Consider the following 18,118-nt stretch of genomic DNA (forward strand, 5'->3'; position numbering starts at 1 on the left):
AAAGCTAATGAAATAATGTTTTATGTCAATTAGACAACTTCCAGTCACCCCACTGGGTTATGTTTTTTGTATAAAAAAATAAAAAAAACAGCATGTTTTATTTATCAACTTACTATGCATTACTCAGCATCTACAAGGGTTCTCTGCTCTTTAAAGTTTATGAACGCTCAGGCATAAACAAACAGTGTGGCAGATTGAAGAGATCTCCAATATCTACGGATCATATATAAATGTTCACTCTGTCATGGCACCTAGGCCCAAGTCCATCTCTATGCTATTGCAAATCTAAATCTTCCCTGAAGAAGAGAGGCTAATCTGTCTGTCTATGAAAACTGAATATTCTGAATACTATAAAGAATTGTGCAACTTGACCCAAAAATGCAACAAAACAATGAACGCTTACAACTATTTATAGATTAAGTTGCCTGCACAAAAATGTTTATATATGATGGTTTATATATGATGTTGTGAGCCAGGAACCAATTAGTGCCTGGCAAGTGGCACAGAGGAGGTCCATACAGGTCACAGGACTCTCCTGAGTCTGATATGTGCATTCTAGTTCACCAATGAGTGTCATGTGAGGCCTCAAATAAAAAGGTGTCACCCCAGTCATCAGGATCATTGTGAAATGCATGTACAGATGTTGTGTAAGGAGTTATGTATAAGCACTGAAAATTATAAGGTCTGGGTCTAGGGACTGGTCACCAGCAAAGGTGAAAAACAGGTTTCCTGTCAGACAAGAATTGTTTTACTAGCTGGCTGTTTCTATGTAAATTACATATTGTAAAGTTCACAATGGGTCTCCTGTCACCAGTCTGAACTGAATCCAAATGAAGGAGTGGAGACTTCAGAAAGAAACTAATAGGAGGAGAAAAATAACGGGGGGGGGGGGGGGAAGAGACCCAACCCGGAGGTACACATCAGAGGCTTGCTCCACTAAATTTGGGGGGCAGACACCCTTCCACTCTTCTCTGAAGAAGTAACAGGACAGCAATTTTGCTTCATGAAAAAGGGGTCTCAACTGCGGTTGGCTGAAAACGCTGGAGTGAAATTTGAGTGAGATAAACTTCTTTAGACAGGAAGTTAACCTGTTTGTTAAGTTTAGTCTCTAGAAAGCACCTTCTGTTTTTGTTTTATATGCCACCATTTGTTTCCAATAATATTCTTACTTCCTATCACTTTATTCTCTGTTTTTTTATAATAAACTTATTCTTGTTTTCACTGTAACTATACCTAAGTGCTGTGGTGTTAAGCAAAGTACTGATCCTGAGTTGACTCTTACAAGCTGGTGCATACTATTCCTTTGGGAACAGCAGACCTGGTAATTCAGTGACTGATCACTGGATAAGTAGAGAGCATCTCCCACTGACATAGTGCAGTGTGGACAGCGCTTAAGTAGATGTAACATACATCGCTCGGGGGGGGGTTGTCTTTTTCTCACCCCTGAGTGACTTAAGTTACACCAATTTAAATGGTAGTGTAGACCAGCCCTGAGAGGATGGTGTATGCCTATCGCTACCTGTACAGAAAGAGGGAGGCTTGCGCAGACCTGGAACATAGTGCTTGTATTGCCAGAGACTGGTGGGTTCAGGGAGCTGATGCACAGCAGGCATAGACAAGACTGCTTCATGCTAAAGGAAGGTAGTAGTAAGGTGCCTCACAACCCTGCGTACCTCAGGGGAGCATCACAGATGTGTATATACAAGTAACGTGCCAGTTACCATCTGCATAAGACAAACGTACATCAACTGTCAGAAAAACAAAAACAAAAAAAATTCTTCATACCGCCCTAGAGTTATTTGCTATTCTGAACAAGCTTATCTTTGTAGTTGCCTTCCAGGAGAGAACTGCTGTGGGATTCTGCATCTATTTACTGGGGTATGCCCTGTGCAGAGAGATGTCTCTTGCATTATACCCTAGGAGTGGAAACATTCAACTTCATCCTAGTTTCTGGTGGTAGGGAATTAATAGATTCATAGATTCTAGGACTGGAAGGGACCTCGAGAGGTCATCGAGTCCAGTCCCCTGCCCTCATGGCAGGACCAAATACCGTCTAGACCATCCCTGATAGACACTTATCTAACCTACTCTTAAATATCTCCAGAGATGGAGATTCCACAACCTCCCTAGGCAATCTATTCCAGTGTTTAACCACCCTGACAGTTAGGAACTTTTTCCTAATGTCCAACCTAGACCTCCCTTGCTGCAGTTTAAGCCCATTGCTTCTTGTTCTATCCTCAGAGGCTAAGGTGAACAAGTTTTCTCCCTCCTCCTTATGACACCCTTTTAGATACCTGAAAACTGCTATCGTCCCCTCTCAGTCTTCTCTTTTCCAAACTAAACAAACCCAATTCTTTCAGCCTTCCTTCATAGGTTATGTTCTCAAGACCTTTAATCATTCTTGTTGCTCTTCTCTGGACCCTTTCCAATTTCTCCACATCTTTCTTGAAATGCGGTGCCCAGAACTGGACACAATACTCCAGCGGAGGCCTAACCAGAGCAGAGTAGAGCGGAAGAATGACTTCTCGTGTCTTGCTCACCTTATAGTAGCCCCATCTAAATTGTATTTGCCTAGTTTGTCGATAAGAATTAAGCAGCTGAAGACCTTCCAACTAGAACATTCTGCCCTGGGTCCTCAAGAATATTTCACCACTGGAACTGGTAGCCTCAACATTTGTGACTCTTGTTTATTCCATACTGGATTACCAGGGCCTAATCTGTTTATTTACATTAACACCCTTGAATAAGGAAATTAACCATAAAAAATTGTCATTGAAGAAGAAACGCTAATGTAAATAGTGTTTAAATAAATGCTTGTATCGCTAAGACAAGCTATGCCAAAGTAACACTGAGAGTCCTACTGAAACACACACAAAATTCAGAACCATGTCACTTCACTGTGACTCTATATTACATGTAAGACCAGCATTCAAAGCCTGGCCACAACAGACTTGGGAATGAAGTGTAAGCTTTAAATATGGCCTTTAACATTCAGATCCTTAACATTACTGTCATGTAGCTCTATATTAAATTTCCTTTGGTATTTAATGGTGGTTTAAAAGAAAATATTTCAAGGGATATGGAAGAGAGAGTACTGTTAGAGCTGGGTAAAAAATTTTCAGCAAATAGTTAATTTGCCAAAAATGCAATTTCAGGTTAACCAAAACTATTTGCAAATTCATGTCAAATTTACCAAATAATTTCAACCCAACTCAATTATTTTTGACTTTCCAATTTACTGAAATTTTCCACACACACACCCCCACACACACCCCTACCTTTTCAGGTGGACCTGAAACAATTTTTTCCCCCCCAATACTTCAGAATTACCAGAAAGCCAAAAAATCCATTATTCACTCAGCTCTAATTCTTACCACAACAAAATCATTGACATGATTAACAATTCCTTTGAAAATGAGTATTTTAAGAAGTAAAGTTAACACCCTTTTAAAAATACATAGTAATGAACTAAGAACCTAAAGAAAATTCTGTTTTTAACGCTGATTTAACAAGAATTTTTTTTTATTCTTTATTATTTTAACACAGCTAACACAGACAACCAAGATAACAAAGAGAAGAAAAGTATCTAATCTGGAGCAGAGAGCCAATATCAGATTTTACAAGGTCAGTAAGACCAAACTTTTTCATTATTAAGGAAAAAAAGATATAACAAAGATCATTTTGATCCGTTAGAGATTTGCCTGTACAATTATGTAATAATGGTAATTTTGTTATTCAGCCTCATATTGGGGTTCTTTGTAAAATAAGATCATGAACTAATTATGTTTGATTAATTATCATGAACTAATAATACACCAGAATTATTCCCTTTCAGAAACAGAGATAAGCAATAGTGAAAAAGTTGTGTTGAAAGTGTTTAAAAGACCAAAGAAAAGCCTGAAAGGTAAGCAAAGGAGGACAGGAGAGGAATGGTAAGAAGGAGAGGAGAGGGGAAAAAGTGGAGAAAGGGAGAGGATGGGAGGCATCTAGGGTCGTGTGAGGGTGGAAGCAAAAGAGATGACCTGATGGGGAAATTTATCTGATTATTCCAAAACTTCCAAAAAAGAGGACCATATATCCATAAATTTATATTGGCCATTTCTGTTGTGAAACACTATTTGTTTCGTTGCCGCCAGGCTCACTTCGATAGCTGGGCACACTGTTGTAGAATCAGATGTTTGGCTATGATCATAGCTTTATCCAACCAAAGTTTTTCAAAGGATATTAGTTTCCAAGACAGATTGGTTAGGCACAGGATGGCATTGCCAGCCTGCAGTTCCACCTTGGTGGAGAGGAAGAAATTGGCCCAAATATTTACCTCTGTTCAAAAAGGACAGGCTACAGGGCAATCCAAAGCATAGCATATAAATTAGCACCTGCAGCACTGCAGCTCCAGCATTTGTCAGATCTGGCTGCTCGGGACCTGAAAAGTCTACAAAAGTCCAGAGCATCCTCCAAAGAATTTTCTGCTGGATTAATCTTAACCCCAAATCTAGCGAGCTATGCTGCATGTTGGAACAAAACTGATTCCACTAAATGTTGGTAAGAGAAAATTGACAGCTCATGTTCCCTAGACAGCTCTCTAACATTCTCACTGCTGACTGCCAATTTGCCTGAGAGGTAGGAATACAGACTAGACAGCCCTAGGTAACAGGGCCGGCTCCAGGCACCAGCTTAACAAGCAGGGGCTTGGGGCGGCCAAGGGAGAGGGGCGGCACCTGCGGCAATTCGGGGGCGGCAGGTCCCTCACTCCCTCTAGGAGCGAAGGACCTGCTGCTGCCGATCGCGGCTTTTTTTTTTTTTCCCAATTGCCGCCGCCGATCTCAGCAGAAATGCTGGAGCCGGCCCTGCTAGGTAAGACAGAGTCACTTTTTCAGAAAGCCCCAGTACTTGGAGAAGGCGTTCAGTGCTGCAAAGGCATCTAGCCCATACTGGCATTGCAGAGCATATTCAAATTAAAGGTATTGCTATTCTTTCTTTGGATCCAGCTGGAATTTCTCCCTAATTTGAGGAAAGGACATAAAGGAATCATTTCAGTTATGTGGTTTGTGCTCAAAATCTTTTTTGTAATCCAAACGGGGCATAGAATAGGTCTATGTGCAATTAAAATTTTGGAGTGACCCCAAATTAAAGACTTAGTGTAATGAGGGATGACATTTAAACTTAAAAAAAACCTGATACCAGGATTTCCTAGCAGCTAAAATTGTAAGAGATATCTCCTTAGAGAAACAGTAGAAGTCTGAGTTTAGGACTGATTCTAATGGTAATGGAGCTATGATTCCTTCCTCCATGCACAGCCAGGATGGAGAGCCTGTGTCAGGAGGTCAGCCATTGTGTTGTTTGGCTCAAGATTGAGGATATATAGTAAAGCGTAAGGTTGGGCAGACCAAAGTCTTGTGATTTGATAGGCAGCTGCATTTTTCAAAGAATAATCTGGGCTTGTTGCCCACACTCCACAAGAAGGTCTTAAAAATGTTAATTCCGAAAAAAGGGGGAATATAAACTGGCAAAGAGCTAAGGACAAATAGAAGTCTCAGGAGGACATTCAACTTTAATAAATTAACTCTGCTCCAAAGGGATAGAAAGAGGGCCTGCCATGTATATAAATCCAGAGCTGTGTGTGTGATAAAAGGACTGAAATTAATTTTAACTATTTATTTTATATTCCTAGGAAAAAGGACCCCAAGTACCTGATTTCTACCTGATACAAGCAAAAAGGATTATCTACAAGGATGATTTATATTATATTATATTATATTATATTATATTCAGACACTCAGAGACTGACAGCTTCCAACTTGTACCATTTTGTACCCTGAGATTTTCCCAAACAACTGAATAGTTTTTAATATGTTAGAGATGGTCTGAAGGGTTTTGATGATGAATAAAAGTATATAATCAGCATAAGCATATTTTCATCTCTCGGGTCCCTATTTTTATATCCTGGATCCCCGCGTATGCTCTAATTTGTATTGCCAGTAGCTTTATGGGAAAATCAAATAGGAGGGTGGACAGCCCTGTCCAATACTACAGCGAAGATTAACAAGTGGGGAGATATATTTATTGGTTTCAACATGGGAGCTAAAATTGGAGTACAAAGGTTTAATCCAGAAAATAAAGGAGGGACCAAATCCAAATTTATTCGAATGAGGAACAAATTCCTCCAATTAGCTCTGTTAAAGGCTTTTTCTGCATCCACCAACAGAATGGCCATTGGTTTCAAGGAGTTTTGATAACATGATAGCACACTGATAAGTTGTTAAGTGTTGTCTGATCCATGTCTCTTTTATATAAAAAACACCTGGTCCGGGTGTATTATGTTCCTAATTACTTTTTCTAATTGCCCAGCTAGAATTTTAGACAATATTCTGGTTTGTGTACTCACTTAATTCCTCAGGCATCAGAGAGTGTTTACATTAGCAGCACTTCCATCGCTGATGAGAGCAGCGCTCTAGGGCAGCTATCCCCAGTTTGATGATGGGTCTTATTGGAAGGGTAATCCCGTGGCATCCTGGGTCCCTGCACAGCCTCCTCTCCCCAAACACTCAGAAGCTCCAGTAGCTCAGCATTGCTCCAAGCAGGGGATGGTTTGCTCCATGGAGCAGGCATTGTCACCTGGCCAGACAAGTGAGCACTTGCCAATAATACAGGAAGGGGCTAGCTCAGTGGTTTGAGCATTAGCCTGCTAAACCCAGGGTTGTGAGTTCAATCCTTGAGGAGGCCATTTAAGGATCTGGGGCAAAAATCTGTCTGGGGATTGGTCCTGCTTTGAGCAGGGGGTTGGACTAGATGACCTCCTGAGGTCCCTTCCAACCCTGATATTCTATGATTCAAAGTTCCTGGGGCTTTACAGGGGGAAGGCTGGATGTCTGTTTACCTGGCATCAGAGCTGCTGGCCAGAGTGGTCATCTAGGGACTGTGGGATATCCTCTGGAGGCTAAAAGCTGTGTAAACAGGAAGAACATGTCTTCACTTACACATCACTGGTCAGATCTGTATGCCTCTTGAGGAGGTGGTTTTCTTTTTTGCGGTGAAACTTCTGAGTTTCACTGCAAAAACTCATTGGCAAGTGTAGACGCTCCCATGGTTTTTGCATAAAAAAGGGACTTCTTCCGCTTTAAATGGCAAGTGTAGACATGCCCTTAACATCATAGTTCATTAAGGATATTAATCAATAGCTAGCACATATCTGGACCTTTTTGTCAGGTTTAAGCATGACTGAGATTAGGGCTTTATTCACTGAAGGCAGCAGAGTGCCTCTACCAAAAATCTCAGTGTATACTTCAGCAAGCCTGGGAGACAGAGTATATTTTGAACTGGGCATAAAATTCAGATGGAAAGCAGCTTAGGCCCGGGGGCTTGCCTGATTTCATGTTGCCTAGGGCGGCCAAATCTCAGAGGTATGTAACTGAGAATCGAGCCAAATTTTTTGTTGTTCTGTTAGCTGGGGAAGCTGCAGATTTTGGATATATTCTTCTAGTAACTGATCATCTGGGTATCTTCCGCTAAATACAAGCACTGATAGAATTTGGAGAATTGTTCGTTAATAGTTTTTTGATCAGTGTCTGGCCCTGACTAGCGCAAACGGAGGGGATTTTAGCTTTTAGTGAATTCACTCTAAGTCTATGCACTAATAGTTTCCCAGCATGTCTGTTTTAGGCTATGCTTATGCTATACACCACTATCATTGGTGTGTAGTGTACATGTAGCAACACACCACAGCGAAAAGTGCACAGTGTCCACATTGCAGTGTGTCGCTACAGCCATCGGTGAAAGCTCTGGCAAGAGGGGAAGCAGTGGGGAAAGGCTTCAGCAGCTCCCCACTGCCAGAGCGTTTCACTGCAAAAGGGAAAAGCTCAGACAGGGGGAGTGCATGGGGAAAGGCGGAGCCTTTCACCACTGCCTCCCCCTGCCAGACCCTTTCTCTGCTGTGGGGAAAGGCTCCAGCCACAGGGAGGCAGCGGGACACAACACCCTACAGCAGCAGGAGCTGCCAGAGCCTTCCTGTGGTGCCTCACATCTCCCAGAGCCTTTCCCTGCTGCTGGAGTTTTTCCCTGTGACAGGGGAGGGTTTCAGCAGCAGGCAGCTGCCAGACTCTTTCCCTGCTGTAGAGAAACGGTGCAACAGTAGGGAGCTGGCAGAGCCTTTCCCACTGGTGGAGTCTTTGCCTGAGGCGGGGGAAGGCTCCAGCAGTGGGAAGCTGCTGGAGCCTTTCCCCACTGTTTCTCCCCCGCCAAAGCCTTTCCCTGCTGCCAGAGTCTTTTCCTGCCACAGGAAAAAGGCGCCAGCCGTGGGACACTACACTGCTAAAAATAGCAGTGTAGGCAGGAAGGCACAGGTTGGTTGAGTAGAGAGCAGTATAAGGTATGTACTCAAGTACATGCCCGCACCCTTCAGGCGTGTCTTTACTCGCTTAAGCCGCACTTCATAGTCTACACTATTATTTATACCTGTGCTAGGGAGGCTACCTGGGTATGAACACAGCATGCCGCCAAAAGAAGCCTGCAGTGCAGACACAGCCTTAGTCTATACAAAGCAAATTCAGCCTGAGCTAAAGTTAACTTATTAATATCATATCTGAGAGATTGGTCACCTCAAAGCGTTTATCTGAAGAGGGGGAATCAGCCTTTCCATTAAATTCACCAGCTCAGCCTGCGTGTCTCTCCTTTAATGGGAAAAGTAGCATATTATCCTGCTCCTTAACTATGTCTTGAAAGTGTCCCACAAGAACACTCAGGAGATGAAGGACAGAGGCCATAACAGGGACGCACAGCAGTGCCACGTAAAAATTAAGGAGCTAAGGCAAGCCTACCACAAAACCAGAGAGGCAAACAGAAGGTCCGGGACAGAGCCGCAGATATGCCACTTCTATGCTGAACTGCATGCCGTGCTTGGGGGTGCAGCCACCACTACCCCAACCCTGTGCTTTGACTCAGTCAATGGAGAATCACGCAACACGGAAGCGGGTTTTGGGGATGAGGAAGATGATGATGAAGAGCTTGAAGATAGCTCACAGCAAGGAAGCGGAGAAACCGGTTTCCCCAATAGCCAGGATACGTTTTTCACCCTGGACCTGGAGCCAGAAACCCCCAAACCCACCCAAGGTGATCTCCCGTACCCTGAGGGTGGACAAGGGACCGCTGGTGAGCGTACCTTTGTAAATATTAGACATGGTTTAAAAGAAAGCGTGTTTAATGATTAATTTGCCCTGGCATTCACGGCCAGTACAGCTACTGGAAAACACCAGTATAGTAGGACACTTTACCACGCCAGGCCAGTAGCACGTAGTCTGGAATCATTGCATAACAAAGCATGGCAGCGTATGGTCCCGGTGTTTGCTGGCATTCAGACAACATCCATTCCTTATCTCTCTGTGTTATCCTCAGGAGAGTGATATCATTCATGGTCACCCGGTGGAAATAAGGTGCTTTTATTAAGGGGACATTCAGAGGTGCCCGTTCCTGCTTGGCTGTGCGGCTGAACAGAAATGTTCCCCGCTGTTAGCCACGCGGTGGGGGGAGGGGTGAAGTGATCATCCCAAAGAATTGCGTGTGTCGGGGGGGGGGGGTTATTTGGGTTTGTGCTGCACGATAACCCGCAAACCGCAGCCCCTCCTTTTAAATTGCCAACCCAACGGCCGCTTGGTATGGGAAATGAGGGCGCTGCTGTTTGAAACCATTCCCACGTTATGAAGGTTAAAGAAGCCAAAAGACTGTGGCTTACCATGGCTGCCTGCAAGCCGAATTCTGTTGCCTGGCACTGCGTGAGTGATCTCTCACACCAAACCGGCAGACCCTCAATATAAATAAGGGGCAAAATGCGACCTTGTAACGAAAGCACATGTGCTGTGTAATGTGAGCAGCAAGGTTTAACGGGAAAGAGTGATCCTATTGTTCTCTAAAATGTGTCTTTTTAACTACCAATCTCCCTTTTCCCCCCACCAGCTGCAAATGTTTCTCCTTCGCAGAGGCTAGCAAAGATTAGAAGGCGAAAAAAACGCACTCGGGATGACATGTTCTCGGAGCTACAGATGTCCTCCCACGCTGACAGAGCACAGCAGAATGCGTGGAGGGAGACAATGTCAGAGTGCAGGAAAGCACAATATGAACGCGAGGAGAGGTGGCGGGCTGAATCGTGGGCTGAAGAGAGTAAGTGGCGGGCTGAAGAGGATCGGTGGCGTCAGATTGCTGACAGAAGGCAAGAGTCGATGCTCCAACTGCTGGAGCATCAAACTGATATGCTCCAGCGTATGGTTGAGCTGCAAGAAAGGCAGTAGGAGCACAGACCACCGCTACAGCCCCTGCGTAACCAACAGCCCTCCTCCCCATGTTCCATAGCCTCCTCACCCAGACGCCCAAGAACACGGTGGGGGGGCCTCCGGTCACCCAGCCACTCCACCCCAGAGGATTGCCCAAGCAACAGAAGGCTGGCCTTCAATAAGTTTTAAAGTGCAGTGTGGCCTTGTCCTTCCCTCCTCCCCCACCCCACCCGGCGCTTCCCTCCTCCCCCACCCCTCCCGGGCTACCTTGGCAGTTATCCCCCTATTTGTGTGATGAATTAATAAAGAATGCATGAATGTGAAGAAACAATGACTTTATTGCCTCTGCAAGCAGTGATCGAAGGGGGGAGAGGAGGGTGGCTAGCTTACAGGGAAGTAGAGTGAACCGGGAGGGGCGTGAGGGTTTCATCAAGGAGAAACAAACAGAACTTTCACACCATAGCCTGGCCAGTCATGAAACTGGTTTTCAAAGCTTCTCGGATGCGCACCGCGCCCTGCTGTGCTCTTCTAACCGCCCTGGTGTCTGGCTGCGTGTAATCAGCGGCCAGGCGATTTGCCTCAACCTCCCACCCCGCCATAAAGGTCTCCCCCTTACTCTCACAAATATTGTGGAGCGGACAGCAAGCAGTAGTAACAATGGGAATATTGGTTTCGCTGAGGTCCATCCGAGTCAGTAAAATGCACCAGCGCGCTTTTAAACGTCCAAATGCACATTCTACCACCATTCTGCACTTGCTCAGCCTATAGTTGAACAGGTCCTGACTACTGTCCAGGCTGCCTGTGTATGGCTTCATGAGCCATGGCATTAAGGGGTAGGCTGGATCCCCAAGGATAACTATAGGCATTTCAACATCCCCAACGGTTATTTTCTGGTCTGGGAAGAAAGTCCCTTCCTGCAGCTTTTGAAACAGATCAGAGTTCCTGAAGACGCGAGCATCATGTACGTTTCCCGGCCATCCCACGTTGATGTTGGTGAAACGTCCCTTGTGATCCACCAGTGCTTACAGCAGCATTGAAAAGTACCCCTTGCGGTTTATGTACTCGCTGGCTTGGTGTTCCGGTGCCAAGGTAGGGATATGGGTTCCGTCTATCGCCCCACCACAGTTAGGGAATCCCATTGCAGCAAAGCCATCCACTATGACCTGCACATTTCCCAGAGTCACTACCCTTGATAGCAGCAGCTCAGTGATTGCATTGGCTACTTGGATCACAGCAGCCCCCACAGTAGATTTGCCCACTCCAAATTGATGCCCGACTGACCGGTAGCTGTCTGGCGTTGCAAGCTTCCACAGGGCTATCGCCACTCGCTTCTCAACTGTGAGGGCTGCTCTCATCTTGGTATTCTGGCGCTTCAGGGCAGGGGAAAGCAAGTCACAAAGTTGCATGAAAGTGCCCTTACCCATGCGAACGTTTCGCAGCCACTGGGAATCATCCCAGACCTGCAACACTATGCAGTCCCACCAGTCTGTGCTTGTTTCCCGGGCCCAGAATCGGCGTTCCACAGCATGAACCTGCCCCATTAACACCATGATGTGCACACTGCCGGGGCCCGTACTTTGTGAGAAGTCTATGTCCATGTCTATTTCCTCATCACTCTCGTCACCGCGCTGCCGTCGCCTCCTAGCCTGGTTTTGCTTTGGAAGGTTCTGCATATACTCCAGGATAATGCGCGTACTGGTTATACTGCTCATAATTGCCGCGGTGATCTGAGCGGGCTCCATGATACCAGTGCTATGGCGTCTGGGCTGAAAAAAAGGGGCAAAACGATTGTCTGCCATTGCTTTCACGGAGGGAGGGAGGAAGTGGGGGCCTGACGACATGTACCCAGAATCACCCATGACACTGTTTTTGCCCCATCAGGCATTGGGATCTCAACCCAGAATTCCAATGGGCAGCGGAGACTGCGGGAACTGTGGGATAGCTACCCACAGTGCAACGCTCCGGAAGTCGACGCTAGCCTCGGTACTGTGGACTCAGTTCGCCGACTTAATGCACTTAGAGCATTTTGTGTGGGGACACACACAATCGACTGTATAAAAACGATTTCTTAAAAAACGACTTTTCTGAATTCGACCTAATTTCGTAGTGTAGACATACCCCCAATTCCTCCATCTGGGCAATAATGGTGTGGCCAGCGGAGGTCTCCCTGATCTGTCCAAAAGCAGTTCTAACACTTCACTGAAGTCCCTCACTACAATCAAATTTTCTAGGGAGGAGTCAATCTAGAAAATAATTCATTGAAAAAGGAGGAATCATCTTCATTGGGGCATAGAAGTTTACAAGAGTGTCTGTAACATCAGACATATGCACTTTAGCAATTAGCAGTCTTCCCTCCATGTCTGGCAGTTGATAGGATTTGTGTGTTCAGGGTTTTGGGGTTTTTTTTTAATAGAACTAACACTCCTCTAGACTTGGCCAAGTCATTACTAAAACGCCATCAACAATCCCGTCTTTTTTCAGCTTTTCAGCCTCAGACTCAATTAGGTGGGTTTCCTGGAGGAATATTATATCAACTTTCAATTTTAAGTGAGATATAACATTTTTTTCTTTTTAGAGGGTTAACAATTTCTTTTATATCCCAAGAAACATGTAAGTAGATTAGCCATAGGTACTCACAAGGGAAGCAACCCCACATGCATCTTATGCTGTGCCCATCAACACCCAGGGGTACAGGTAGGGTGAGAAGAATCCAAGATGAAGGGTATTTAAGGGAATTCATAAAATGTTTAGATGGAGAGAAGGGAGAAAAGATGGAGTAAGAGAATTGAGAGGAGGTAGGGCGGGCGGCTGTAAGAAAAACAAAGGTGTGAGAGAGCCCAAATGAACAAATCCCTCTGACCCACACTGAATGCAAAATAAATATTCCCAGGGTCCCTCCCCCAGCATTGCAAAAGGTGGTGGTGGGGGAGGAGGTGTGATCATGCTTGAATACATTTTAAATAGTGTTTCTGGGCTAAAATAACATAGAGCTATGCATTGAAGGTTAGAATCCTACAAGACAGATATCTGCTTGGGGGTCCACTAGAAAAAAAGAGGGCAGGTGGGAAACAAGAACAAACAACCCAAAACACCTCCTATAGACAAGTGGGTCCAAAATCCAGTGTACAACCTTTGATGGCTGGCTATTTAAAGGTCCATAAGAACTGAAATACTGCTCTCATCTCTTGGTATATCACCTGACATTACCATCTGCAATTTAAACTAAATACAATACTGGTATGCTGTTCTTAAAACATTAACAGTAAGGTAATGAGACAGCAACCCCCCCCCCCCCCCCCCCCCAAACACACACACCATCCTGAACCATAAAACCAGTAAAACAAAACCCCATAACCATTAAAAATGGAAGTCGGGAAAACCAGATTGATAGCTGACAAATCCCAGTTTGTTAGGCAAATCAATCACCCTCGGTGTCCCAGTGAGAGGACAGGATATAGCTACTGTCTCCTCTGGAGCCAAGCTGGTCGAGGTTCTTGCTCAGCAGGATGTGGTGTGTTGATTTGAGTCTGAGTGTCCAATGGTTCCATCTGGCTTGACACACAGGCAAGATGGGTTCCTTACCGTAGTGAACAGGCTTTTTTCCAACTATGGCCTAACTGTAGTCAGGAAAAATCATTATTTTATGCCCCTTCCAAATCTAGTTTCCTTTTTCTCAGGCTTTTTTAAGGATAGATTCTTTCACATTGTATGTTAGGAATTTTAATGTAAACACCATGGGTTTTGCATTAGCTATGGGCTTAGGTGCTGAGGGCTTCAGCAGTGGGCACTTTCTATGTCCAGATCTGTATCAGGGAGAAAGGAAAGGATCTCAAGTAGAGGCTTAGAAAAAAAATGTACTGGCCTGTCCTTTTCCAATTCCTAAGGGAACACAACCATCCTCAAATTATTTCTTCTGGATTGGCTCTCCAGATGGTTGATTCTACTTTATACCTTTGGGATCACACTTTGTGGTTGATCCGTAGTGATTGCTACGAGCCCATATTGTCTTCTAAAGTAGAGATTCTAGTTTCACCTTCCCCAATCCTGGAGGATAGCCCGCCCTTGCACACTGATCTGGTGTGTTGTAGTTGCGGCTTTAATTTCAGGGATCTCTTCTGATATTTTCCTAAGTAGGATCTGCTCTTCAAATACCTGCTTTAGCATTTTATAGACTTGATCCAGACCTCCTCCATGAGTGGCATCATACTGCCCTGCACTGGGATCTCAGAGAGCCTCTGCTTCTTTGCAATTTGCAGAGAGTCTGGGGAGGAATGGAGGTTCAAAAGCAAATCCACCCGTTACTAAGATGTTAAAGAGCAGGATGAACCACCCAGAGACAAAAACTGTGGCTTCAGAATAGCGGATGCTGGTGGATTTTAGTGGGATTGAGCAGCAGCTCCAGATCTAAGCAACCATTTTCCCCTCCTGGCTCCCAGAAGACTCATATTTAACAAGAATATTTTAAAGCACTGCCTTTTTTATTCCTCTGTAACTTACACAGTAAGCTGATTGATATCATGATATTAAAATAATTTATATTAAAATACTATGTGGATGACACTTTTATTCCAACTTCTCAAATAAGACTCAGAACGAATTTTATACGTCAGAGTTACCTAGCCCTGGGGGGCGGGAAAAAGTGTGTTGATTGAAATGATGACAGAACTTTACTGATAGAAAGCAACATCACCACTTTGGACTTACATAGTATTTTTGATCTTCAAAGGGCTCTATGGACATTGACACCTTACTATACCTGTATAAGGAAGGTATGTAAATGTTGTTATCCACGTTTAACAGATGGGAAAATAAGGCAATGTGATTAGAGGATTTGCCTAAAAACCCAACATAAAAGGGACCAGGATAAGAATTCAGGAATTCTTGTCTCCCCGTCCTGTGCTCAGACCATTCCTTCTCAATGATTAATTGTGAACATATAAATTTCACTAAACTTTACCAGACAATACTAGAATGATTTACAATAGACCTGATCACAAATACAAATGTAAGATTCCTGAGGTGAAAACTGCAATGTCTGTGATCAGATGAAAAAAATATATATAAGTTGCTCTTTTATCCTGTCTGTTTCAGATTCCAGGCAATGTCACTGTTTGACAGCATGATTACAGGGGATTGCACATCAACTCAGGTAAGTAATGTGTTAGATCCAATGCTCCTGAGGACTTGCTTCAACCCCTAGCAGTGCTGGTCAAGTCTGCACTCTATTCCAGGACACAGTAGTGACCTTTCTAATTTTCTCCTGGGAAGAAGGAGGAGTCAAGCACTTCAAGCGTAATGAATGGCTTGTTAAGAGAGCTAAAATATGTCTGTAGCTGATGATGAAATCTGCCCTCAGCACAGCCTGAGGGAGACAGATTTGGGGGCTGTGAAAAAAACAACATAACCTTGTTCTAAAATAAACTTAATCCCAATAAAAAGAAAGGGAAAATGCAAGTCTGAAATCATTAAATCATCTAATTCATACAACTGAGTTTGCACCCCATATAGATTCTTAATTCATTTTAAAGTAATCTATTTCTTGATCATAATCTACATCGGAGTCGGCAACCTTTCAGACGTGGTGTGCCGAGTCTTCATTTATTCACTCTAATTTAAGGTTTCGCGTGACAGTAATACATTTTAACGTTTTTAGAAGGTCTCTTTCTATAAGTCTATAATATAACTAAACTATTGTTGTATGTAAAGTAAATAAGGTTTTTAAAATGTTTAAGAAGCTTCATTTAAAATTAAATTAAAATGCAGAGCCCCCCGGACCAGTGGACAGGACCCGGGCAGTGTGAGTGCCACTGAAAATCAGCTCGCGTGCCGCCTTTGGCATGCATGCCACAGGTTGCCTACCCTGGATCTACATAATACTATATAACAGTATTAACGAAGTATAGCATTATATAATAACTGTATTAACAACAACGCTTACTTGCTTCTTACCTTTTTATCTTATACATGTGTTAAGAAACAGATGACCCTGTGCCTATTCATGACGACTGCTGCACAATCAGCCAGTTCTGCTGAATCAGTACGTTCTATTTGATTCTGAAAAGAAAAAAAGAAAAGCAGACTTTAAGATTGGTAATTCTGTCATGAACCATGTTTTCTCAATACAGGAAGTTTGTTGCAGCTAGCACAAGCACATTCAGCAAATGCTGCAAATCTCCAAATGATTGAGTTTGTATTTGCAGCTTTTAATTCAAGGATCTATGTGCTTTGGAGGGCAGTAGCAGAAATATTCTGACTGAAGAGATCAGTGGTAACGGATATGTTGCTACCTGCTTACAATTATTCTTCATTTAATTGTAAACCTATAGAATGAGGCACCAACTGCAGTCGTCCTTGTATCCTTGATGACCTTGACTGTAATGCTAATTTATGGACCTACTATAAAGTTAATTATTTTATATTACATTAAGCCTTCCAAGAATAAAAGCCATTAGATTTGATACTTAACAACTCATGACTCTCACACTCAGAATTCTTGAAACTCCTCCCAACGGCTTCCTGCTGATTTTTTTACTGCCAAACAACTGTGTTTATGCCAAATTATTCCTACAATCCCAGTCTCTCTCAATTTCCTAAAGGCTTTTAATCTACCACCACAACATCGCATCACCCCTTAACAGTGGGGGTCATGCAACAGAACAAGCATCCCTAGAAAAAGTATTTTACTCTTCTGAATAGAACATCTTCAATAGCATCATGTTTTCATTTGCATGTGGCTGCATCATAGTAGTAAACACAAGAGTATGACCTATCCGTGCACACAGGGCGCATAACCAGTAGTACATGACCAACTGCCAAGACTAGCCTAAAATAGAACAAGGACTCAATTAAAAGGAGCTCATATTTTAAAGTGTGTTGACATTGTTTCTAATGCATTTCAACTGCCTAACATGTAATATGTTTATTAATACTTTGACACAGCTTGAAAAGACTCTTACAAAACCCCACTGAAATGGAAAGAGCTTAAAAAAATACAACTCTCCATGGACCAACACAATGTTCAGTGTTGCAGTACTATTTTCCCAGGGTTGTTTATTGTTCTCTTCAGAAATATGCCACAATAATAATTCCAGGAAGCTAATGAATTGAACAGTTGCAAACACAACAGTGGTGTTTACAAGTCTGGAATAAAATCATACAGCATCATAGGCTGGTAGTACCATTCCTGCATGCTAATTGTACTGCAGCACTTCTAAGCATATTCCTGCCTCCTTAAGTTAAGGAGACAGTCAAAAACTTGGGGGAAAAGAAATGAACTTCTATTCTGTGTTATCACTTGATATGTAAATTGGCAACAATACATACACAGAAGTGAGTGTGTGGGTGAATTCCATGAGCATGAAAGGTTCTCTACAGACAGATGAGGTACAGACAGCAGTGCAAGCTTCCCCATTACACTACCATGTCCCCTCCCTTACCTGAAGGATCACCCTGTAGATGGCAAAAGGATAGTTCAGCCTCCATGGTCCATTCAATTCTTGGTCTCTCTGCTGAGATTTTGAAAAGTGGGACCCACTTAGTAACAATTCTGTTCATGCTACGTGATGTGGACACTTGTCAACCAAACCCTGGTCACCAAATGCATTTCACGTGGGCCACCAAACTGCTATCTGATAGTAACAGATTTTGATCACTACCAATCAGAACTGGATTAGAACCAACAATCTATAGGTGAAAAAAATCACATATTCTGTTACCAATCCCCTGAAGCAAACAAGTCTCCCACAGAGGAAATATTTGGGGCATGCAGGGCAATAGCTATAAGAATAAAATGTGAAAACAGTAGAACTAATCTACTTTCTTTAGTCCCTTTTCCTGTGTACCAAATTTAACTTTTTCCT

General features: G+C 43.5%; 1 protein-coding gene across 2 annotated transcripts in view; it reads right to left on the reverse strand.

Annotated features, from left to right (window-relative positions):
* The window catches only part of LOC112104316 (zinc finger FYVE domain-containing protein 9), a 70,935-nt gene extending 54,629 nt beyond the window's left edge, over nucleotides 1–16,306 (reverse strand). Inside the window, exon 1 of one of the 2 annotated variants that reach the window (XM_026651835.2) lies at nucleotides 16,209–16,306. The gene's annotated coding sequence lies outside the window, so the exon portion shown is untranslated. Of the gene's footprint in view, nucleotides 1–14,963; nucleotides 15,006–16,208 lie in introns of those variants that run through there. The other variant, XM_024196554.3, reaches the window with a different exon arrangement.
* Nucleotides 16,307–18,118: the final 1,812 nt, after the last annotated feature.

The sequence above is a fragment of the Terrapene carolina genome, unplaced genomic scaffold (assembly GCF_002925995.2).
Source record: "Terrapene carolina triunguis isolate 2854851 unplaced genomic scaffold, T_m_triunguis-2.0 Scaffold103, whole genome shotgun sequence".
Lineage (NCBI taxonomy): Eukaryota > Metazoa > Chordata > Testudines > Emydidae > Terrapene > Terrapene triunguis.